This window comes from Triturus cristatus, chromosome 5_2, assembly GCF_964204655.1.
Source record: "Triturus cristatus chromosome 5_2, aTriCri1.1, whole genome shotgun sequence".
Taxonomy (NCBI): Eukaryota; Metazoa; Chordata; class Amphibia; order Caudata; family Salamandridae; genus Triturus; species Triturus cristatus.
The window spans coordinates 145,073,829-145,100,234 of NC_140588.1; positions in this window are offsets into that span (position 1 = coordinate 145,073,829).

The following is a 26,406-nucleotide window of genomic DNA, read 5'->3' on the forward strand; positions in this document are numbered from 1 at the left end:
GCACACAAGTGGGGCAGCATTTTTTATTCGGACAAGTGAGGAAATGCTGGGTGGTAGGAATTGTGTGGATTCCTTCTGATTCTGCAAGAATATGGCACAGAACGGCAAGGAAAATATGTGATTTTAGCCACGTTTGGGGTTTGCAGGGCATTGTAGGTAAGAAAACGATGGGATCCATGAGAGGCACATCATCCTGTATTGCCCTGGGTATCTAGTTTTCAGAAATTCCTGTGTTTAGTAGGCTTTCCGAGGTGGCCACCGAACCTAGGCTGCTACTCCTTATGTTGATATTGCCACATTGCATCTTGGACCCGACACTTTTGCGGACATTAGGTCCACCCACAGAGGTAAGGTACCATTTTCATCAGTAGATGTAGGGGAATGCAGGTTGGAAGTAAGTTGTGGCTCTCTGCAGATTCCAGTACTTTGTGGGATCCACACGGGCCACCCTAGAGTCCCCCTGGTATCTAGTTAACAAAAATATCTACAGTTGGTATATTTTCCTTAGAGACAATGTGCACCCTGACAGAGAAATACCTAAAAAACAAATATTACTGCACAATCATCTATACCTCAAGTACACACATATACTAGTTGGATTTGGCATGGGGAAGAGGGAAAAGCTCAAAATGTACATTTTATTAACAAGATACTTTACAAGAATGAAATACACAGTTAAAGTAAAAAAAAACTAAACTGAACCAATGACTCATGACTCGGGAGCTGTAAAACCATGACAGGGCACCAGCTGCTTTACAGGCCATTCACACACCTTTCATGCAAAACGCACACAAAACCATTCACACAGCCAGCTGAGAGCCGAACACATTGCAACTCAAACATCAACAGACAGCTCCATTCAAAGGCCCATCATTTTCAGACTGACACAGCAGTCACGCCTCCTGGAAGCTGAAAATAGTGTGTGGATTGGCGTTAAGCTGGCAATGTGTGCGTAGTGACTAGCAGCAAGTCCTTACACATACACCGCGAGCCATATGCCACCTCACACACATTGCCAGCCAAGCGCCAGTCCACATACAACAGAAATTTATTTTCTCCCAAAAAAGAAAACACAAACCAATTTGAAGGATATGAAAAACCAGCTATGACTACAAACACAACAGGTCTAACTAAATACATCAAACTTCTGCCAACCGTGAAACTGAACACAAAATGTAAAAGAAAACAGACCAGTCGGTTCACTTTTACGCTCACGGTTGCTCCCAATACTTCAGCTGCATGTGGTACAATTTAAAACATGCAGGCCCACATATCCCAGGATTAGAAGGACACTCGGGCAGTACATATGACTCTCCTTCCGCACTCCTCTTTGGACGCAGACTCTACATTTCCTACGGGGAAAGTTTTTTGGGGCGAGGGAGAAATATTATCTAGAAAGTTGCGATCTTTCAATCTAGCCACATCCTCTTCCACTCCAAATCTAGGGACACTTGCCTGCTCCACTACAACAAGGCTGCCTCTCACAGACTGCTGAAACTGAACAAGAGTCAACTTTGAATCTGGAGAACAATCCTTGAATATAACGAAAGCATTGAAGGATGCTAAATGAAACAAATGGACAGCCAACTTCTTATATGAATGTATGACTTATAAACAGCAGCGTAAGGCTCCAAATTCTGATCTACTCTATCTACACCGCTCATGTGCTTACTGTAGTCTAAATACACACAGGTTTGCGCACATCAGCAACCTAACCCCAAGCACTCACAGGTGAAGTATTTTCATCATGAATGGTTATTCAGCATGTGGACATCTCGCCTGACTGAAAATTTCACAGCTAGAAGTTTATCACTACACAAGGCACTGCACTGTCCCCTCTAAAGCTTTTTATATTACAAGCTCTATAGGATAACCATTACATTTAGGGCAGATTGTACCAGAAGCAACAGTGTCCACTTTGAACAATTCCTTGAACAATTGCACACCAGTGTATAAGTTATGTACGTATAAATGGTGACCCTTGTTAAAAAAAAGTTCTCTACCAAGTTTTCTCACTTACTCAAGTGGCGGTCAATAGAACACTCCCTACCAGTGTACACCCTGAAATAATAGACATATCCCGTACTACTCTCAAAACAGCAAATACATCTTAATTCCATAACATGCCCTCTTGCTAGGAATGTACTGCTTAAAACCCAAACGACCCTTGAACAGCACCAAAGACTCATCCATAGTTATTTCTTTCCCTGGAACTTAGATCTCTGAAAAGCGATGTTCAAAAGGATCAAGGACAGGCTGAATCTTGAAGAGACAGTCACAATCTGGGTGATCCTGTGGCAATGCTGCCGCATTATCGACAAAATGCAGCATCCAAAGCAAAAGCAAATACCGATCACGACTCATGGTTGCAGAAGATATAGCAGTTGCCATAAGGGACTAGTAGACCATTATGAAGACAGCAATCACTTCCTTATCAATCCCATCACAAAAGCTAAACCCAGAACTTCAACTCACCCAGATTTGAGGGAGTCCACCTGCTAGCTCAGTGTGGGACTTAAGCATTGAGGTGTTGTCCCTCAAATACTGTTCAGCATTCACATTATGCTGGTCAACAATCTCATCCACAGATACATAATCCATAAACAACTGAAATTTTTTTATAGGTAAAAGGTTTTCAGTATTGCCTCTACACCCTGCGAAACCACTGAAGGCAGGCAACACAGGCTGCATCAGGTTTGGGGCAACCCAGAGTTCAGCACTTCCAATGGGAAGCATTTCAGCCCCAGGTTGCAATCCAGATTCCTCTTGCTGCACTATATCAGTGTCCTCCTCTAAAGGACGCAGTTTTTCTGCACTTAGATTTGCTTCATCATCAATCATCTGATGATAAAGCCACTCTCGGTGCGGAGGACCTGCATCTCGGACAGAAAATTCACTGCCTGAATCTAGACTTCCTCCTCTGCCTCAAATGCAGAGTCAGTCTCAGAACTATGGTCAGAGGAAGATTCAAAAAGCAAACCAAGAACCTGCTGAGTGGTAATCCTGTGGCTAGCCATAATCATTACTAATAAAGGTAACGCAACAAATGAGACAACAGTAGCCAACACTGTGTAAAATAAGTAATAAACAAAGTGTGGGTTTATCAAACAGAAAGTAAAACTACTGGCATATAGTAATCTGGAAGGAAAAGTCAAATCCATATAAAGCAAACAAAGACCTATATTCTCAAAAATGATACCACTCACTTGTATTTGTATTTTGGGGTATTTGTAGAGCGCAACATTCATCCCAAGGGACATCACGGCGCTAGGACCGAAAGAAATGCAGTGCAGGTTATTCTAATATTAATATTTGGTAGGGTCTGTATCTAGGGAACAACAGATAGTCATCTGTCAGGTGTAGGTCGAGTGGGAGGTTGTTCCAGAGGACCACCGTTGTTTTAGAGAAGGTTCGGTCACCCATCCTGACTTTGGTTGTGCGTTTGACTGTTACGAAGGCCTGATAAGGCAATCTCAGGTTGCGCGATGGGACATGGAATTCTATTTTGCCTCGCAAAATGTGTGGACCTTTATTATGTAAGGTTCTGTGTGCGTAGCACATGAGCTTGAAACTGGCTCTTTGGTGTACCTGTAGCCAGTGTAGCTCTTTCATGCAGAGATGCTGAGCTATATTTACTTTTATTACAGATCAATTTAGCAGCGGCGTTTTGGACCACCTGGAGTCGAGTGAAAAGATAATCCGCCATGCCAACATAAAGTGCATTCCCATAGTCCAGTCTGCTAAGAAAAAGTGCCTGTGTCACAGTTTTTCTGCAATTCAAAGGGATCTAGGGAAAGAGTCTTCTAAAGAGTTTCAGTGTGGCGAAATCTTTTCCGCACAGTGTGCGTACTTGATCCTGCATGGATAAGGTATCATCAAAGATGATGCCCAAGTACTTTGCAGCCCGCTTTGGTTCAGGGGCGGTGCCTAATGCCTGGGGCCACCAGCTACTGTCCCAAATTGCATGTGCACCACCGAAAAGCAAGATCCCAGATTTTCCCGCAGTTCATTTTAGGCAGAGCCCGCACATCCAGCCTGCAATTTCAGTGAGACAGTTGATTAGGTTGCTCTTAGTATCAGCATTGGTCAGCCCGTCAGACGGGGATCATTAATTGTGTATCGTCGGCGTATGATCAGATGTCAAAACCCCATTTCCTGCTGATGTCCGCCAGGGATTAGACATATACATTAAAAAGGGTGGGGCTCAGAGTAGCTCCCTGTGGAATTCCATATTTAATGCTTTTTGCGGTGGAGGAGTAAGATCCCATCTGGATTGTTTGGGTTCGATCTTTCAGGAAAGATGCAAACCATGATAGGGCTTTTGAGCAGAGCCCTTTTTCGTGGAGGATTCGTAGTAGGTTATTGTGAGATACGGTGTTGAAAGCCGCAGTAAGGTCAAAAAGGATCAGTACTACGCCTCTACTTTGATCAACTAGTGATCTGATATTGTCAGACACAGCAAGTAAGGTGGCCTTGGTGCTGTTGTTGGCCCTAAAGCCAGTTTGTGAGGGGTCTAGTAAGTTATTAGTTTCAATGAAAGTGGTAAGTTGTCTATTGACCAATCTCTCCAGGACCTTGGACAAATATGATAATTGAGAGAATGGCTGGTAATTTGCTGGATCTTAAATTTCAAGGCCTGATTTCTTTAGTAGGGGAAAGACCACTGTTTTCTTCCATATATCTGGGAAAGATGCTAGCTCTAAGGATTGGTTGAGGACTTTAGTGACATGGGGGCATAGAACTAACACTAGTTGAGAAAAAAGGAAATGTGGGCAGGGATCTTGACCTCAGTCATAGCTTTAGCTACTTGTTCTTCTGAGAAAGGCGTTAAAGGGTCGAGGTGGACATGTGCTGAGGGATGGGGTGCCAAATTTTCCCAGTCTATAATATTATCATCGTTGGGAATATCAATGGATGCGTAGATTTTTGTCACCTTGTCTGTAAAGAAATTATTAAGTAGCTCACAATTCTCAGTTGTGGGTGCCATAGATTGAGATAGAGTAGTGGGCTTGCAAAGTTTTCGAATTTACTTTGTAGAGTACTTAGGATGAACTGCCATTATCTTCAATCCTTTTTGTGTAATAATTTTTTTTTAGCATTTTTTAGGGCACAGTGATAGATTTTCAGTTCAGCTAGGTAGTTTTGTCTGTCTATGCTGTCTTTTGTCAGTATCCATTTATGCTCCTAGGTTCGGCACTTCCTTCTCATTAGTTTTAGTTCTAATTTGTACCACTTTTCAGATTGGGTTTTATTAGTAGATTTAGTATTAAGTTTGGGGGCGCACTGATCAAGTGTTTTTTCAATATCTTGTTGTAAATGTGTAGCTAATATATGTGCAGAGTTGGAATAAGGTATGATGGAGTCGTGGGAGAAAAGAGCAGTGAACGATTCCTGGGTGATTTGGTTCCAGGCCCTTTTCCCTGACTGCAATATTGTTTCAGCCTTAGATGGTTTATTGGGTAGGCTGAAAGGGAAAGAGATTAGGAAGTGGTCCGTCCAGGGTAGAGGTGTAATCTCATGAATATTCATAGTTTTTATATTGGAGAACAATAGATCTAGAGTATGTCCAGCCGCATGGGTTGGTTAGGTGATCCACTGGGTTAATTGCATTATAGCCATATAATTTTCCAGGTGTTTGACCCCTGGGTTAGTGGGGTTTTCATAGTGAAGATTAAAGTCCCCTATAACTAACAACGGGTTCTGTTTTAAGTAGAGGGGAAAAAGTTGTGGTAATAGGTTGGCACTTAGGCCGGGATTGTAGCCAGGGGTGTTGTAGATGACAGCCCCTCCAAATAATTTGTAGTCTCTCTTAGACACTGAGAATGCTAGAATCTCATGTGTGCCTGATTGAGTGACTATAATAGGAAGGCACGTGAGGTGGTCTTTGTATAGGATAGCTGCCAGAGAAAGCCATACTGAGGATCATCTGTATCTACTTTGCACAGACACCCCAAGCACCAAGGATATCCCACTCGAAAGGAAAAACAAGAAAATTACACAAGACAACACAATACACATCTTGCACAAATCAAAAGAGAATTTGACACAGAATAAAACAGGAGCTAAATATAATGCAATTATTACACAATTAAAGAAAACGCATTCATGCAGGGCAGTATTTGAATTAAACAGTACACCCATCCAGCACTATGTACGTATCCTATCACTCCGCCAATACCTAAGCACTTATAAATTCAACATGTACTCTCTTTGCAGCACTGAAATTATTCTAGTTACTAGTCATGTACCTAAGGAATGACCAAGCCAGTAAAACTAGTACAGCTACGATATTCTGTGCACTATGCATGCAGACCTCTAATCAGCTACATAGCTTTGATACAGTCTTTTAAATACCCAATTAGTACCTATGCTGTCTAGGAATCCATCTGTCTGTCCCATGTACTTCTCCATTCAACCATCCAGCACTATCTACGTATCCTATCACTCCACCAATACCTAAGCACTTATAAATTCAGCACGCACTTTCTTTGCAACACTGAAATTACTCCAGTTATTAGTCGTATACTTAAGGAATGGCGTAGTCAAAAACACAATGCAGGTACAATATTTTGTACACTATGCATGCACACCTCTAACCAGCTACAAACTATTGATACGCTCTTCTAAATACCCAGTTATTACCTATGCAGTGTAGGAATCCTCCTGTCTGTCCCATGCATTTCTCCAATCACCAATCCAGCACTATCTACTTATCCTATTACTCCACCAATACCTAAGCACTTATAAATTCACTATACACTCTGTTTGTAATACTGTAATTATTCTAGTTACTAGTCATGAACTTATGGAATGGCCTAGCTACTAACACAAGTACATCTATAATATTTTGTGCATTATCCAAGCAGACCTCTAACTACATACTAATGATACACTCTTCTAAATACCCAGTTAGTACTCATACAGTGTAGGAATCGTCCAGTCTGTCCCATGCACTTCTTTAATCACTTATCTACCACTATCTACTTATCCTATCACTCCACCAATACGTAAACACTTATAAATTAAGTGTTCACTCTGTTTGCAGCACTGTCATCATTCCAGTTACTAGTGGTATTCTTATAAAATGACCTAGGCCCCAACACAAGTACACATAAAATATTCTGTGCATAATCCCTACAAATCTCTAAGCAGATACATACTATTGGTCCACTCCATTAAATACTGAAGTAGTACCCATGCAGCGTAGGATACCTCCTGTCAGTTTCATGCAAATCTTCAATCACCCATCCAGCACTATGTTCTTATTGTATCAGTCTGCCAATACCTAACCACTTATGGGGCAGATTTACAAGCACCCTGCGCCACAGTACGTCACTTTTTGTAACGTAGTGATGGCGCCAGGCACTCCTTCATATTTACAAGGAGAGGAAAAGCCACCCTGCGTGGTTTTTCCTCTCCTTGTAAATATGACCCCTTCATACACAGAACTTTGTAGGTGTTGCTGTGGGTGTTTCCACGCAACACCCATAGAACAAGACACATCTCCAGATTTATGAGAAATCGTAAATCTGGAGATGTGTGTGAATGCTGCACCATCCTAGAGTTGGTGTAGCAAGGCGCAACGAGGAGAATTGTTTTCATTTCTCCTCATTTTTTCCTCTTTCAATGCATGCTGCATTCCACAGCATACATTGAAAGAGGAAAATGCCTTTACTGATTGTTTTTGTGCAGGAAGGGACACCTTCCTGCACAAAAACAATCTCCACACCACACAGACATCCTTGCACCATGGTGCAAGGGTGCCTGTGTCACCGCATGGCTGCAGTTTGTGCAGCAGTGCAGAGGGAAGCACAGAGTTGCAACATATTCATTCACATATGTCACATCCCTGTGCTTCGGAAGTGCCACAGTGCAGTGCAGATAAAGAGCTTGCAGTGTCACGCTGCAGTACTTCCTCATATATCTTCACCTATAAATTCACCATACACTACTAATGCATTCTTTCAGTCACTCATGCTGTATACATATATTCAACCAAACTTTCACACATTACCTTGCAATTATAGTTCTTTCTTTAACCAGATAAGGTAGTTCTGATAAGAACTTTTTTTTTCTTTTGTATTTTTTTTAACAATTTTGTTTTTTTTTTTGTTTTTGCAAAAAATGAACAAAAAACCCCCAAATAAAACAGGAAACATTTGGAATTACTTATCATTCCAAAAACAAAAAAACAAAAAAATTAACAACGATGGTTGCGTTGCGCAGCACAAACTGCATTCAACAAACTGCTCACCGAAGCATATAAGTTTCTTACACTTCACGCAGTGTTGCTCGAGAAAGGCAAATTCTGGCCTAATGTCCATTGCAGGTGATCCTGAGGATGCTCCAGATGTACTTGCCACAGCAGGTGAGGGGTTCAAAGCAGCTCGCCTCATTTCCTCCCGAGCAAGATTGAGAGGATGTGTGGTCCGGAGATGCTTGTACATAGAAGCAGTGCCACAAGAGTATTTTTTTTCACTGCCTCTTGACAGGACTCGGTCACAAATTTTGCACGTCACCTTTCTCGCATTTACTTTCTTCTCTCCAGGTGGAAAAGTGAAGAATTTCCACACGACAGATTCCGGACTCTGCGGACGTGGTGCCTCCTGCAAGAATTCTTCTTCAGTAGATACTTCCTCCTGCTGCTGCCAAGATGCCATTTTGTTTGATATTGAAAAACACCAAAAAAACAAACAAAAAGGGTTCTTGTAGGAAAAGAGATGTCTCTCTAAAGATGCTCCAACAAGAATGATTAAAATGGGTGGGGTCCTTCAATAGTTACAGTGGGAAATGTTATGAACTAATTATCTTTTTTTTTTTAGGTCACATGGGATCCGCGCACTCTGCGCTCACGAAGCACGCACCCGACGTGAGTTCGCAAAAATATATTTAAAAATAATATAAGTTTATTATAAGTACAAATATATTATTTTTATGAATATCTTAGATAGTCTCTTGCCCTAATATGTATATTAAACACACATACATATCATTTTAGAACATCAAAAACTTTCGCGGGAGTCGCGCACCCAGCGTGCCCCAGCACGTATATGACATTACACGGGACCCGCCACCGCACAAGTGGTTACCATAATGCGCATTTGTGAAGAATTTGCGGGAGCAGGAGTCGCGGACTGGTCGCATACCAATCGTGAACATCACGTAATATTAAATGTATATGATGTAACTGAAAAACACACAGCCATCGGACACCGTACGCAGATCCATCACGACATTTCTAAAATGGCAGCTAGAATCCGTGCACCCACCGTGATGTGTACGCTTTGGGAGAGCGACTCCGAAAAAAAATTGGCAAAAAAAATTTTACAAAGAAAATAATATAAATATATTAAAATTAGAAAAATTGAACAATATTTCAGTTGTAATTTTTTTGTAGCAATTTTCAGAAAAATATATGTTATTTCATGAATAAAATATTTAAAAATAAACAGTTAAAACACTGTAGAAAATCAGTACAAAAAAATAGGTATAACTACTATTACACTTACAAATTAGCATTTAAAAAACCTTTGAAATTCACTGAAAAAAATTAGCATTTAAAAAAGCTTTGAAATTCAGTGAAAAAACCATTGGTTTCAGACGTTATAGTTAGAAATTAGCATTTAAAAAACCTTAAAAATTCACAGAAAAAAACCTAGGTTTCAGGGGTGTTATAGTTAGCTGGACATTTCACTCGTACAAAACCATAGAAATTCCTCTGTTATAGTTAGTTCTGCTAACTATACCTCGCGCGCCCGCAATGCACTGCTGATGATGTCACATATTACATCATTCATGACATGGTCAGTGACATCACTGATGACATCATCCACGTGACAATCTGATACACCTCATCATACACTAGTATAACCTTTCATCATTCACTGTAAAATAAAGAGTACCATATTTTTAACCATTGACACACCCATACCAGTTACTACATACCTCTCACTGATTCCTAAGTCTACACACACAACTACCCATTCAACAACAGAATCACTTATACATGCAGTCACTAATTAATAGAACACTATCAAATGCACTTATACACATATATAGACATTGACACATCAGCCGTCATCTTAGTCGGTTATGCAGTCATCCTATTCACTCATGAAAAAAATTAATCACACTTACATTTACTCACTTACACAATTATACACACACCTCATTTATTCAAACACATAGTAACTCATAGTTAATATGTTAAAAAATCACCATTACAATTATACACTCATTCATATAGTTACTCTCACAATCACTGACTCTTATATATACTTATTTATATACACCAACTCTCACGTACAATGCCTTTTATTTTTGTACTTTGTTGAAGATGTACAACTAAAACATATATTCACTCACCAACACACAAATAAATACACTCAGTCACCCAAACAACTGTTTCCACATGCACTCTTAAACCTATACACCTAGTCAATTAACCATTCACACATCTATGCATAGTTACACACACCCCATCCAACCACACACAAACTCAGTGTCCCATACAAATACTCACCCAACTAATCAATAACTAATATACACACTCATGTAGTTAGTGACCAACTGATGCAGCATGTTATACAACAAAAGAGACAGTGATACACACATTCACATAGTTTAGTTACTAATCCATGTATTAAGTGAGACACTTTTAATTACTCACTTAAACAGACAGTCAGACAGCTACTAAATCCTCCATCCAGACAGTTATATATCCACTCAATCTTCAATACAGATAGGTATATATATAATACATATTTAAATTTCAAACTAAACCACAGTCACTGGATGATGTCATCAGTGATGTCATCAGTGATGTCACTGACCATGTCATGAATGATGTAATATGTGACATCATCAGCAGTGCATTGCGGGCGCGCGAGTTATAGTTAGCAGAACTAACTATAACAGAGGAAAATATATATATATATATATATATATATGTGTTTTCAAAGTGTTGTCCAAAAATTGAAGACGCACTCAGCAAGGGATGTTTCATCAGAAACTTTACTGTGAAACCGGCATTTCATTCCAAGCATTTTTCATAGCCTGATGAATATCAGAGATCCTGCTCTTTCATCAGCGGCTTGCTAACAGTCCGTATTCCATGACGCTGGTGCTTTTCCTCCACCAACCAACCATGACCTTTCTGGAAAGTTAAATAATCCAATTGAATGTAGCCTGTTTTGTTTTTAGGATAACAGCACACATGACTGACACTGAAAAACGGACAGAGGCCTAAAATCAGCAAAACCAATCTGAAAAGGTGGGAGGAACACTACCAAGTCAGACTGTCATTCTTGACACATGCCAATAACTCGTGTTTCTACCTGCAATATACAGAATATTGGTTTATGACATCCTTCATCACTGTGTGAATGAGATCGAACCTTCAACCTACATAGTACAGTGGTTTGTGGAGAGGGTTACTTGCCCTTTAACAAATATTTACTACTTGCTGCAGGCGCACGTTCTTTTAAAGGGCTGCGAGAGAACATCGAGTAAAGAATAAGGGTAAAACATTAAAAGCCCCAAGAAATGTTCAATACGTATCTGCGAGACACCTTTTGTGAGTAAACAGTGAAAGATAATATCACGTTATGTAGGCTAGGCAGGGCAACACTTAATGGCAGGAAATCCTTTTCAATAGTGTACACTGTTTTCTGATTTTAATATAATTACTTAACAACTTGATAATTAATTTCAGAGAAACATCCCCTAATCCGAGGCGTGAAATTTAAACAGTTTCCTCACCGTATAAACTGAATAAATAGTTGCACTATTAGTCCAACATAGTTAGCAGCCATGGTATGTAACTGCAAATGTTTCTATTGCAAAAAAGACTTCCTCAATTCTTTGAGCGTGAGACCCTGCAGCATTAGATGCGTAGAAAACACGCAACCTCTGTAAATGCGACTCCAGTTAAAAATTATGTAGCCCTAAACCCACATCTATGGTCTATTGATGAATACATGTAACAATATGGCGGTGTTTAAAAAGAGTTCTAAGATTTTACAAAGTATATATGTCATTGCAAAATGGGTGGAAATTGTTTCTCAATTAAGCGGAGAAGAAAAGTGCGATCAAAGCCTCTAGATGGCGACCTTGAGCTATTCTCCTTTTCGCAGTCGTTTTAAAAAACACGCGATCTAGAATTAAATCCAATAGAATCCAGTCTAACAATTCTGTACTCACGACTGCTTGCATTTTATAACAGAATAGATTCATCACGAGAAAAGGATGCATGATGAGACGGTCAAAAATTGAAAATCTGTCTATTTCGACCAGTGGCTGAATCTTGAGGAATATTTAGTGTTGAGAGCAAGGGCTACGAACACTTTTTATGCCCAGTTTTAACGTTAGCTCAGTTAGCGAGCTAAACAGAAAATGTTGACGCTGACAATATTACTTACTGCCCGTGCAAAAATGGCGGTGGTATTAGCACAAGCGTTAACATAGGGTCACATTAATTTCAGAAAACACACATGGAGCGGGTGGTCTAAGAACCAAAAAGGACTACTACCACCCAGAAAAAAGTGGCGAAGCATGGGCAGCCATTGAGAACTGTTCAAATTAAATGTTAAAATTAAATCACAACTGACAATAGTCCGTGTCCTGGAAACATTTAGAAACAAGCATTGGCATTACCAATAGTCCTCGCCTTTGCGACCTCTATAGGTAGGTGCTTAGCCCTGCAGCATATTAACCTGGGCACTACAACATCTAATGTTACTTCATGCGCCACTGGTGAACGGCCACACACACCCAAAGTTGGGCTTTCGTGCTATCTAATGAACACTGGAAATGCAATTCATGACCACATAGGGCAAGTCTGCAACCTAAAGGAAATGTAATGATGAATACAAATAATGTTATTGAATTCATGCCTTCACTAACTGCACCAGTTAGTGATGCAATGAAAACAAACCTATATTGATTAATGGCTGGAGTGACATGATGCATTTTACTTGATTATTTTTCCAGCTTCTTTCTGAAATGTGCAAGTAAATGGGATCTGAAATTGTCTTATTCTTTATAGTTTCTACATGCTTACTGTAGTTTTGCATTGTGTTTAATAGTCGTTATTAACCAGGGTTTACAGTGTACAGTGCCTAGGCGGAGCCTAAAGGTGCTCTTTTCAACCTATAGTGTGCCAAGGAGTACTCAATTAATTAATCAGACTACCCAAGGCATCACAAAACCTAAAATAATTTAATGAAAACTGTCTGATAATCATCAGCTCCCTTCAGGAGAAAGCCTGGTGCACGTAACGAGCTTGAGGCGCACTCAAAAAGAGTGTCAATACATTACTTAAAAATGTACTCAAAAGACATGCAATTTTTGGGCTATATTAATTAGAACACAACACAGCATATTTTTCCAGTAATGTCAGCTGCCCCACATTATTATGTTAGTACCACAGAAATATTCTTAGTTTTTACTTTGAAATGCTTGTTTTTTTTAGAAGTGATTGAAAAAGTAATTTCTGGTCTTGATCAACCTGTGAAGTGGCAGGCAAGCGTATTAAATCAACAGGAATACCACACGTGCCTAGGACTGGAAATAAGGTATGACGACAGGCAGTCAGTTCACAACGGCATCTATTACATGTACAAGAGGCACAAGAACACTCACGCTTTGGACTATTCAGACAGAAGAGTACAAATAGAGAACCTTAGTTGCAAACAAGCATTGGTGAGGTCCAGAGAAATAATGGGGTGGGGCAGAAGCAACACAGAGGAGGAAAGGAAACACAGAAGCAACACAAGGGGGTGCCTAAGCAATATGATGGAGGGTGGAGTGGGGGAGGACACCAAAGCAATACGATTGAGTGAGGGGGGGGGCACAAAAGCAACACAGGGAGGGTGGGAGAGTTAGAAAAACAATATGGGGATTTTGGAAAACCAATACAAGGCTGTGCGTGGGGAGCCGAATAATAAAGGGGGAGAAGAAGAACTCAGGTGGGGAGAAAACAGCATGGAGGGGCGGGGAGAAGCACTATGGTGACAGACAGCAACACAGGGTGCACAGGGAGAGAAGTACACGAGGGAGACAGCTTGAAATCAACCATGATGTACTCAATAGAAGAAGAAAATAGTGCTTGAAATGCAAGCAGCGAAATGAGGGATTACAGCCAATCAAAGAGAATGTAAATCAGGAATGCACCACCGCAGGGACAAATACAAGACTGACATGCTGGGACACGCATAAAAAAGCAGGCAAATGAGTAACTGGCAAGACAACCAATTGTAAGCAATGGGTAGGCTTCAAGGCCCCTCCATAGTCTTGGTATGTCACAATATGCCTCACAATTGCCAGTGCATGCGCTCTCTTGTAGGCTCGACCTAGAAGTATTTTCCTTCTCCTTTACTGCTCTCAGCTAGTGTGTTTGGTTAGGAGGAAGTAACAGGCTGCTTGACACTGTTCATCTCACACTACATGCAGAAATAACCACAGGAAAGTGCTACAAACATTATTGAGTGCTACTTAATCACTGAAGGGCCCAACACAACTTGACAATATGCGGGATTGAGGAATGGAAGCCCCTTCTGGGCTACCTCCAGATGCAGAACTAAGACACATGAAAACAATGAGTATGCGCTACAAGACTGCATCTCATTTCAAACCATGGACACATGACGGATGGCTAGAAAGTCAAACAAAACTTTCACCCTTAAATTGTGGGGAAACACAATCTACCACTGAAAATGGATTTCCCTTATAACAACAAATGAGGTGTCATCATGCACTGTAAGCATTTATTAAATATGTTGGCAACTGGTGGCAAGCTAAACTGAAGGGAAGTTATTTTGTCAAGGGCTTGTATGCATATATAGTACTGATTGAACCGTATAGCCGCGCCTGGATACCCTCACTGGTGATTAGCCACGCTTTACAAATCCCGTTTTGATATGATTGTAAATATGTCAGAAAACATTTTCCATGGATATCAATGTGGCAGCCACTGCAGTCAACACCAGAAATTTACAGATCAGCTTTTATGCAAAAGCATGACCTGACCAGGAAAACCTTTAGGTTTGAGGCTTTACTAATAGAAAACACTTGAAAATTGCCTGGGCGCTGATCCGGTGCACCACAATCAGCTGTTTTAGCAGAACTAGCTCTATTATGTTTTAGCAGTACTATCTTAATGGTTCATACATGACCCCCTGCTTTACAAACTTGAATGACAAGCACATGTAAAGCATTCAAAGAGTTTTGCTTATGTTCCTGAATCCCAAATGTTTTTAAATGGGTCCTGATTGGCTGTCTCCTACATCTAACTGCACGCATTACATTTGCAATCATTATGGAAAGTATTTACCTAGCGTTAATAAATAAGTTCTAAGAGTGGGAACATCAGCTATAGAAAAGACTGAGCTTGGCCAAAGTGCAGGGCGATACAGAATAATGGTTACCGATCTTCCCAATGGTCAATTGTAAAAATTCCATTTCAGGATTGGACACTGCTTTTACGCAATGGAGATACTACTTCACTAAATTAGGCCCTGATATAACAAATACACAATCCTGGCACCTATGGAACGCTAGAAAGCAATTAGGACCGGCAACTATGAACCCACTGACATAATTCAATGACAATATCAGACCAAAAACACAACACACAAGGATGGACCTATTTTTGCATTGAATGTTCAGCTACTAAATGGACCCGATCCATACAGATTTTGCTTAGTGGGTGTGCCTTGCCCTGGTAGCAAGTACTCTTAACTTACTCCTGTATTGCAGGGGTAAGTCAGGAGTACTCCTGCCTCTTGACACCAATATGCCATAAGTACTCAAGAACATAAGTCACAGCAGAATGTTTCTGAATCAGGCCCATGCGTCACTATCCAGTAAGCTACAAAAGTCACAGTCTCCACACTAAGGGTTGCACAATGATCAGTAGTAGGCCCTGAGGTTTTGCTGCACCGCATACTTGTAATTGTGTGACAACCCCCAATCTCTAAGGTCATTTCCAAAAGTAATTGTAGTACCCATATGATATTTGAGGCTTTTGCTTACTGCCTTGTCTTTGCAGAACAGTAAAATCTAGGTTACGGATTATGATTTGCCTCCATAAAAATTCACCCAACCGAGCTGTGCAAACTACGAAGTAGCAGGGGCTATAGCTGCACAGAGACTAGTCCATAAAAAGCTGATCAAGCTTTAAAACATGCTGCACGGCTGTGCCTCAAGCAGTCTAAAGTTTTATCGATGCTCACAAGTTCTCGTACACTGCAACCAGTATGTCTCCTCCGCAATCAGTTACCAATTTTCACTATCTGGTACCATTGTGAGGTTAAAAAAAACAACTGTAAATAAGACCTGTTTTGTTTTGCTATTGAAATAAAAACAAAAAGATCTATGTAGGCAGAGATGGCAACGTTTTGAATCATTAGCTTAATCTTCATGGGTTTATTAGGTGCTTCTGTCTTGTGTTCAAATTTAAAATTATAGTGCTTAAACACTCGCGAATGCAAAACCTATTGCATTGCAAATGCATTCGGCATTAGGAGAAAGTGTGTCCTGCCTGCAAGAGCAGGCAGTACAAAGCAATTTGATAAAATAGTGCTCGGAGGCTGTAACTAAAGCCTACCGAGCAACATTACTTGTAACAGGGGGTGTCTTCATGGGAGGTTACAAAATGGGAAAAGGCGGTTCTAAGGAGGACCTACTAAGCCTATTGACCAATGAAAAGCCACAGTTTACAATGGACAATGACATAAACCAATTACAAATATGGTCGGAGAGTGGACAGAGCTTAGTGGGGATACATGTGGGAACCATTTCCCTGGGACAGTACTTGTTCCCTGTGATGGGGCTGGCAGAAGCCTGGCTTGCACCCCCCATCCCCTCACTCCCCCGGGTGTACCCATTCTCTGTACTAGCAAAGCATGTATTTGAATTTACATCCTCACCACTGGAGTGGACAACAAAAAATGGCGCCATTTGTGTATAGAAAGCGTTAAAACAGACTCACTTTTATATCAGAGGAGTAAGCCACATTTGGTTGATGAGTGACAATCAAACTGCTCCCAAAATATTATTTTGTGTGGTGCCCTGAAGTGGACAATTCTAAAACTGGCATGGGATGCTTATTGTCAACCCCACAGTCACAAGGCCTCTTGGGAATCGAGGATTTTCAAGGGGGCCAGTGGGGGCCACTGGAAAGTGAGACAGGATGGGAAAGAGCCAAATTCCAGGAAGCTTAGAATTTGGGTGAACCTCGCCCAGCCCTACCATCTTGCTAGGACATTGTCCTCACTCGGCTGTCCCCTGCAAATGAAGAAATGTTTCTTTTTTTCCCTTTTTTTTCGCTCTTACGACTGCATTAAAACCTGACCATGTGACGCAGTGAGCAGCCGTGGTCCGTGCAGGTAACAGCGGTGGAGAGGTCAGGCCATGTAAGGGGGGATTTCGAGGGACGATGCTGAGGGAAAATTATTTATTTATTTAATTTTCCTTCAGCATCATCCCTCGAAATCCCCCCTCTTACACCGCCCCACCGCTGTTACCTGCACGGACCGTGGCTGGCAGTGAGTAGCGCAAGAGTAACAGGAAGGGGCATATGGTTACTGTACAATCCACCAGAGCATGCACAGCGCCCTCTGCAGGACGATGCAGCAAACAGCACACCCAACATCTGCACACAGCCATGTCTGAGAGGTGTTTACTCTGGAATGGTACAGCTGGGTGCCTCATCTAGCAAACTCTGCCACCGTGTGATTTAATGCTCCTATTCAAAGGGCTTACCAGCACACTAGAATCCAAAAACACCAGGCCCCTGGGGGCATGAAGTTCCCCAATCATTACTGGGACATACACCTGCGTAATGAAAAGTGATTAAAGGTGAACACACAGCTTGGCACGTTTGTGGAACACAGCCTCACAGATATGGGCTGGAAGACTGTGAAACCCATTCTTTTTTCCTGACCGGCGCAGACGGAAACCGCCTGTCTTCGCAGAAATTCCCACTCTACATTTTTAAGGGTTGATTGTTTTACAGCCCGCCCCGTGGCTTTACACACAAATTGTTATTTTCCGAAGCCACACAAAAGGAGTATATTCTTGGGGAGGGAGGCCTAGGAATGGGCAGGGTATGAGCTGGCATAGTGAACACTAGTCTGTTCAAACTCTGCGTTTTTATTGGGTGATGAGTGGGTCACGTGACTGGTGTTTTCTCTAAGGAGCCACCAGGGAATAAAGCCATGTCAGCCCAGCTGCAAAAATTATTGCCAAAACAGACCCTTTGGCTAGTGCCAACATTCCTTGAGTGTCAATGTATTAAGTATGTGAGAAGGCCAAATTTTTAAAGCACACTCTCACATCATCTTCCTTCATCAGGGATCAGGTTTACCTCCCACTGCTGGCAATTTGGCAACGCACACTGTTCCAGATTCCGATACACACATTTGGTGACTGCTTAGAGTTCTTTGTAATAAAGCCAGACAAAGCCACATTTAAGGCACCTTTCTAAGCACTGAATGAATTCAAAAAACCTTACAGAGGTAAGATATTTGTCCCTCGTGTGTTGACTGACAGCGCAGACAGCGTTATCTTATCTTTATATCTGACCACTAATGCAAATCACTATAAAGAAATGGCTTTAATATGTGCAAAGATCTGATGTTTTCCTACATCTGGCGTGAGTAGCTCACCCAGTTCCACGTTGTGCTTATCATTCTGGGATTTGTAGTCCATTATAATTAAGGCTCCCTGTTTTCCGTTTTTACTGATTTTTATAGATAAATACAGACAGAAAACAATGTGTTTTCTGTCTGCATTTATTTTTAAACGTGGATAAATTCAGAAAATTGTGCTTCTTTTAAGTGACTCTCCGTGCTGTCTTTTATGAATTGTAGGCCAGCAGCTGAGCAAATGGACAGCATGGGAAATTAAAAAACTTGATGAAATTTCTTTTTTTACTGCATATGTCAACATACATTTATGGTATAATGCTAGCATTTACCAGTGGATGTATTGGTGTGTAATATTTAGCAGCTAAAATATGACAGACATCAAAGTATGAGTGCGCGTCTATCAGTTAAATAGATATGGAAATGTACCGTTTTACAACTTCATTTACACGCATTTATACGATAAATACAGATAAAATGGGCAAAAAAATAAATATGGATAAATACAGAAGGTAATGGCCAAAAAATAAATACCATAAAACCGGGACCACTAATTATAAAGACAAAGAAGCAAAACTGCAAGGCATTCTTGTTTCTATGCAGATAGTGAATTCACTGCAGATGTCTGCGTTTGAACTTGTGGTTACAGGTTAAAATTTTACCTGGTATACTTGACCTTTCATCCTTCCAAGGTCGATAACATGAACATAATTTACATCTTCATTCTAAGTGCCAGGGCAACTATGGAATTGGGTGCAACCTGTGTTCGTGCCCTATTTCCAGTTATGGGTTGTACACAAATTGCAATTAGTTCCTGCAAATGCAAATACCTCTTTGTAACAGCTAGAGAGGTGCATAAAGGGAAGCAATAATTTTCTAGTATCAGGGCAAATAATCCACTACGCACTGAGGGCCCGATTCACAGAATTAACTTAAGACAAAATCCTAAACTTACTACTTTTGGTATTCACAGAATGCACTTACTACTTTTGGTATTCACAGAATGGGTTTACGACTACTAACTTTACGTCCACACTCGGGCCGGAGATTCCGGCCCGGAGGCGGAGATTCTGGCCCGGAGGTGGGACTTCCGGCCCGGAGGTGGGGATTCCGGCCCAGAGGTGGAGATTTTGGCCATGGCTAAATCTCCGCCACCTGCCGGAATCCTCACCTCCGAGCCGGAATCCCCACCTCCGGGCCGGAAGTCCCACCTCCGGGCCAGAAGTCCCACCTCCGGGCCAGAAGTCCCACCTCCGGGCCGGAATCTCCGGCCCGAGTGTGGACGTAAAGTTAGTAGTCGTAAATCCATTCTGTGAATACCAAAAGTAGCAAGTGCATTCTGTGAATAACAAAAGTAGTAAGTTTAGGATTTTGTCTTAAGTTAGCTCTGTGAATTGGGCCCTGTATGTTATACAATGAATAGGTTTATTTCACCTGAATGATTAGTGTCAGTGTAATTTCCTTGCAGTTGTGAAGGATCCTGCTTATTTCAAATGATTCCATTCAGTTTCAATAGTCAATTTACAACAGTTGCCTTTATTTTATCTGATATAACCTGAAATGGCATTTAATTCAATCAATGCACTGGTATCCTAACTGGACGAGCTATAACAACCTGGCATTTGCCAAGTAAGTAGCACATAATTCTTTAAGTAGTGAACTCTATTCTGCCTAGAATCTGAAAAAAGGCTGTATGACGCGCTTTCCAAAAGGAAGCAGGTGTACACCACAAGAAGCCATTGTTTGTTATTAGACTTGACACATATCTAAAGAAGCACAGCTGTCAATGTCATTTTCAAAGAAGGAAACAGGTGTTCCAAGATTCATTACGGGTGGGACAATGGGAGTGGTACTTGCCGAATCCTCCCGTTCAGTGCTGGGGATCCGGTTCAGCAGAGGTGGCCGAGCCCTTGAACCGTGCTAGCAGTCCATTGGTCTATTCCTGTCCTCGGCAGCAGCCAGCGCAGCCTGAGCAAGCAGTGAACGAAATGTCAGCTTCCTCAACCAGAGATTGCTGCCTCTCCCTAACACTGTGACTCCTGCTGGGTGGGCCCGGCTGCAAGCCTCGGACAGGGACGGGTTAAGGTGCAACACGCTCCTCCGGCACCACACCCAGACAAGGCTTTACCTCCCAGACACCCTCAAAGCCTCCTCACAGAACCGCAGATCAGACGCATGAGCTGTGTGTGTCAGCACATGGGATATTACCTCCCGAGGCCGGGTGGCTTAACAAAGTATGTGGTGGGGCAGAGAGGAGGCCAAGGCCCTCCACTCGCTGCTGCCATGTCCAGGAGGACTGAGGACGCCTCTCATATTACCTGCACCCAGCGCCCCTCCGAGCCTCACAGGACATGCTGCTCCGGCCTGGAGTCAAAACTCTACATTCCTCCGACATCAAATGGGACACACCGCCTGTTTTCTAGCCCACGTCCGGCTACTGCTGCGACCCCAATAAACCCATCGGAAGGGCTCTGTCAATAAATGATAAAACTTCTTTGTTTAAGTCTCCGAGTAGGCTGATGGCTCTTGAGTTTCTGCCTTCTTGGGTTAGCCAAAAACAAGGAGGAGGGGCTATCACACTCTGCACAGTGTGATGGCCAAACAAAAGGTTCTCTGAGTGAAATCGCCAGGGACAGAACTAAGCATGCAAATGCGGGGCATTTACACAAATGCACCAATAACAAGCCAGCATTTCTGAATGCCACAGATAGCAACCAATGGCAATCGGTGAGTTTGCCAAACCCCACAGAAGAGAGATAACAGGTCGATCAAGCTCGACCTAAAAAATAGGGCCTTTAGTGGGGCTGGTCTGCTGTGTCTCAGACCAAGCAGTAATTTAAAACTGACTTGTAAACTGATCCCTAACAGGCCCTATAGTCATCTCCTTTACTATTCAAACACCGATCAATTTCTCAAAAATGACTGTAAAAACCCTTAAGGTGCTAATATCAACAATGCCGTCCCTTTTTACATTTCACGTTATACTTCACCTTGTATTTCCTAAGAGTTTTTTTATCTTCCTGTAGTTATTTTCATGCAGCGTAGGACTATTGTATTGTGAGTACTGTGAAATGAGTCCTCTCTAGGGTCCTGATTACGAGGCGGTCGGTTCATTCTGACCAGTGCGTAAACTCCTATTTACGCACTGGTCTGAATTAGGAGTTGGTAGTTATTTAATGCATCCGATAATTATCAGATGCGTTAAATACCCCAACCTTCACTAAATTTTGGCAGGCCAAACCGGCCAAAATTTAACAGGGAAAAGCATACAGTATTTAGAGTATAATATGGGTTTTGGTGCATTAAAGAGTAAACTCCACCTGTTTCCCCATCAACTCGTGATTGGTGCTACTTATTGCACCTAGTAAATAATGTACCCCATGGTATCATTATTTATCGGGTGTGATAAATAGCACCTAAACTCATATTCCAGGCCTAGGTGTTTCGGTGAGTTCAGGTGGGTGTTCAGGCGAGGCATGATTGAGAGCTCTAGAGTTGCAGCTAAAGGCAATGTGAGTTTCTTACAGCACTTGTCGGTGGTCAATAAAATGCTGAGACTACATTCTCATTGCATCCTTAGCCTCTCTGCAGAGCACAGAGAGTGCTGGTCAAATATGTGCCAATTGTACTTACCATTCGATGTGAAAATATGTGAAGGTATACACAGCGGTTGGAATATTGAAAGCGCCTGAGATAAAGCGCGTGAGGCACAGGCTCAAAACTGATTTGCATATGACCAGGTCTAAACTGGGGTGGAATGGTGAGCAAAAGAATGATGGATATAACCCAGATCTATTGACTAGTTGTGTATGTTCTATTTGCTTTGCATTCCATCCATCATCTGTACTGGATTCAAGCAAGCCTGGCTGATGATAGGTGATGCCCCCGAAACCGGTCCCAGGATGCTTGTTTCATGTCCAGGGAGGACCTGGCTTGGCAGTTTGGTCTGGACTGTTCTCATGAGGCATAGGGTCAAGACTGATTTGCATATGACTGGGTCTAATCTGGGGTGGCATGGTGAGCAAAAGAACGATGGATTTAACTCGGATCTTGACTGGGGGTGAATGTTTGATTTGCTCTGCATTCAGTCCATCATCTGTGTGTCTTTTGCTTTCTCTCCCTAAGTGCGCCAGGTATGCCCAGATGTGGGTCCGGGGCTCACTGTGCCACTAGATTCTGGATTCAAACTAGCCTGGCTGATGAGGGGTGATGCCCCGAAACCAGGTCAGGATGCTTGTTTCCGGTCCAGGGAGGACCTAACTTGGCACTTCGGTTTGAACTGTTCCAATGAGGCACAGGTTCAAGACTGATTTGCACATGGCTGGGTCTAAACATTGATGGCATAGTGGGCAAAAGAACGATGGATTTAACCGAGATCAATTGACTGGGGGTGAATGTTTAATTTGCTCTGCAGTCTGTCCATCATCTGTGTGTCTTAGAGGTAAAGAACAGGCTGCAGTTTGAATTGAGGAAAGGAAGAGGGCACCGTGAAGGAGGGATGATAAAAAGAAGTACATACCGTGAAAGTACTGTTATGAAAAGAAAGGAGATAACGTGTGAAATTTGAAAATGGGGGACTTCAGAAGGATGCCAGGAGGAAATGGGCAAAAGTGTCTAACAGGAAAAGTGCTTTTGCCATTATCATTCCACTTAAAGCAATGGGAAATGTGGCTGCCCGTGGCTCACACAGTGTGCCAATTAAGAGGGCGGCCACCTTAGTGCTGCATTCTGGCACATCCACCACGCTTCACTTACTGGGACCCCCACAGGAGTCCCCCCACGTCCGGTGCCTTCACCGTGTTATTAATGGCACACAAGGGGCTGGGGTCAGGTACTTATACCTGCCTCCAACCACTGGTCAACCTCTTTGTTCCCCCACTAGACACACTGTTTGGAGCGTCATGTCTTTTGGTCTTGTGATATTGTGTGCACCGGTTTTGTTGCAGTGAGTGCGGGGCTATCTGACCTCTTGGTTGTTGTGGGAAGGTTAGGTTGATAACAAAGAATATGGTTGATCAAACAAAGCTAAGCTGGAGTTCAAGACCCAGCTCTGGTTTAATTTTACCAGGCCTGGGGGATCGGGCCGTCCCGGGACCCAACTTGTGTTATTCCCCTGCTGGACACTGTGTCTGGCGCATAGTGTCTCTTAGTCTGGTGATACCACGCGCATCAGTTTTGATGCAGTGAGTGTGGAGCCATCCGTGCTCCTGGTTGTTGTTGAAAGGTTAGGTTGATGACAAAAAACTTGGTTGCTCAAACGGAGGTAGGCTGGAGTTCATTTTACCAGACCTGGGGGCTTGGGCCATCCCGGGTCACAACTTGTGTTGTGAAGGGGGTGTGCCTGCAGCATGTCCTGACTTGTGTTATGAAGTGGTTGTGTGTGCTGCATTTATTCAGTGCCAGCCGGTCATCTCATCAAGTTGGGGCTGAGGTGGTGGCTGCGGATACCAGGTTATCATAGTGTTTTCCAGGTTGCGGGCGGGGGTCAAAAGAGCAAAATATGTTTAAGGCCCATGACCCGGTCGTGCACGGGCCCAATGGGTTTGTTAGATGCCAGACAGCATGGGCTGGCCCTAGCTCATAAGGAGTGCAGTCACAGGAGCCCAGCCGGGTAAGGCAGTGGATCCGAACTCTATTCACTGTTTTGGGCCCAGGGCAACCGTGAAAGACGGCTGCAATTGTGTTGATAACAACGGATGTCTCTGCTGACAAAACATTTGTATTTGTCACCAGGGGGATGGACCCCTGTACAGTTTGCCACATTGTTGTTTATGACTGATAAGCAAGGTTGGCATCATGCCCAGGGTCAAGTGGATCTGGATAGCAGCAACAGCGTTGCTTTGTAGGACTGCTCCGGATTCATTTGTTGGTTGCGTTTATAGACTCTGCACCAGCCTTGCTGCAAATATTATTCAGTAGCATGCCTGGCTGGGTCACGGAGCTTACTCTGGGGTAATGATATGGAGTTGAAGTTGGCAAGCATGCAAGCCATCGAGCTGAGTATCTGCTCAGTTGCAAAAATGTTTTGGCAACTGGGTGCACACAGTGACTGTTGCTATTTAGGCCCCTTTTTTATCAGGAGGTGAGCTGGCTGACCGGTACTGAATTGCTTGTTCAACAAGGGCATTGTACAATGTTGAAACATTTGTATAGTATTTGGTTTTCTGCCTCATGCGGTGGGTGCTAATAGGCCCAGTGTGTGGCTTGTGGTTGAGCGGTTCTACGTCTGGCTGCCTGGCCCTGTGCAGTGACTCACGGGTGCAGAGCATGATTTCCAGTCTGAAAGGTCTCCGTTCAAGCATGGTGTTCACTTAGAGATAGTTTCCCCACAGAGGGCTTCAACTTTAGCTCTGTGTTTGACCTTTGGCCTCTGTGAGAACAGCAGCGTTGGTGGTTTGCCTTCAGGCAGGAATTGGAAGGAGCCGGCTGGGAGCCTCTCCTTCAGGACCCTTATATCTTGTGCATGTTCCACCATCCATGCGTTTACACAAGGGCCTCCTGTAGTGGGCTATGCATCCAGCAGTTAGCTGGGGCCAGTGTGAGTCCAGACCCTCTTCAGTGGTCATCCCCCATTTTCTTGTTGATTTCTGCCAGGGGAACTGAGGGGAATATATGACGTTACAACGCATGTAATTACAACACATGATTTTACAACGTAGTCTTTACATCACAACTACCATTAAGTTGCATTATTTTACAATGCATGCCATTACAACGCATTTTTTAAAACTACCATTACAATGCATTCCATTACAATGCATACCATTACAACGCATAATACTTTTAGGGCAACAGTAGGGTAAGTGTTGGATAGTGTAGGAGTAAAAATAATATTCCCACTCCAGTGAGTGCAACAGTAGGAAAAGTGTTGGATAGTGTAGGGGTAAAAATTACTATTCCCATGTACCCCAAAACCCATACCCACCCTAAAACTAAACAAATCTCCTTTACTTACCTTATAATGCGTTGTAATGGCATGTGTTGTAATGGTATTCGTTATAATGGCATTCATTGTAGTGACATGCATTGTAATGGCATGCATTGTAATGGCCGGCGATGTAAAGGCAGGTGTGTTGTAACAGTTGCGTTGCACAGGTAGGTCATTGCAATGACTACGTTGTAATGGATGCTTCCCACTGAGGGTCGTGGTGAGTTTATATAGCTCATTTTTGGTACTTGGGGAATTGGCTTTCTGTCGGTACTGTCTTTTCAACGGAAGCCCTTGTGTTTGCTAGTTTAATTTCAAGCTTGCTTACAAGCAGAAACAAATCTGAAGATGTAGCTCTAGTTCTAGATTTGCAGCGTGCACCATGCATAACCCTCCGCATGAAAGTGCGTAAGGCATCTTAGGTATATCGGGGTACAAAGGAATGCCGGACAAGAATAAACGGGGTACAGAGCAAGTGGATACCAATAATTGTAACTTTAGCAAAGCCATGCTGCTCATGTTAACTATTGCTTATTCGTTTCAGGTGCGGATTCTCATCCATATTTGTGATGCATCCAGTTGAAGTCGCACTCCTTGAAGCTTGATCATGGCTTCCTTGGCTCTGTTGGTGGCTTCTTTATACTTACCAGGTCCTTCTTAAACTTTTCACAGCTGTGCCCAGGACCTGGGTGCGGATGTACACACGAGTGGTGTCAGAGGCTTCGGGCAGTCGCATCGGTTCTAATGAGGTGAACGCGGGTCTGAGAATGAAGGCTCTGGTTACCACGAATGAATCGGGTGGTCAGGGAGCATTGTATCATGTATTGCCAC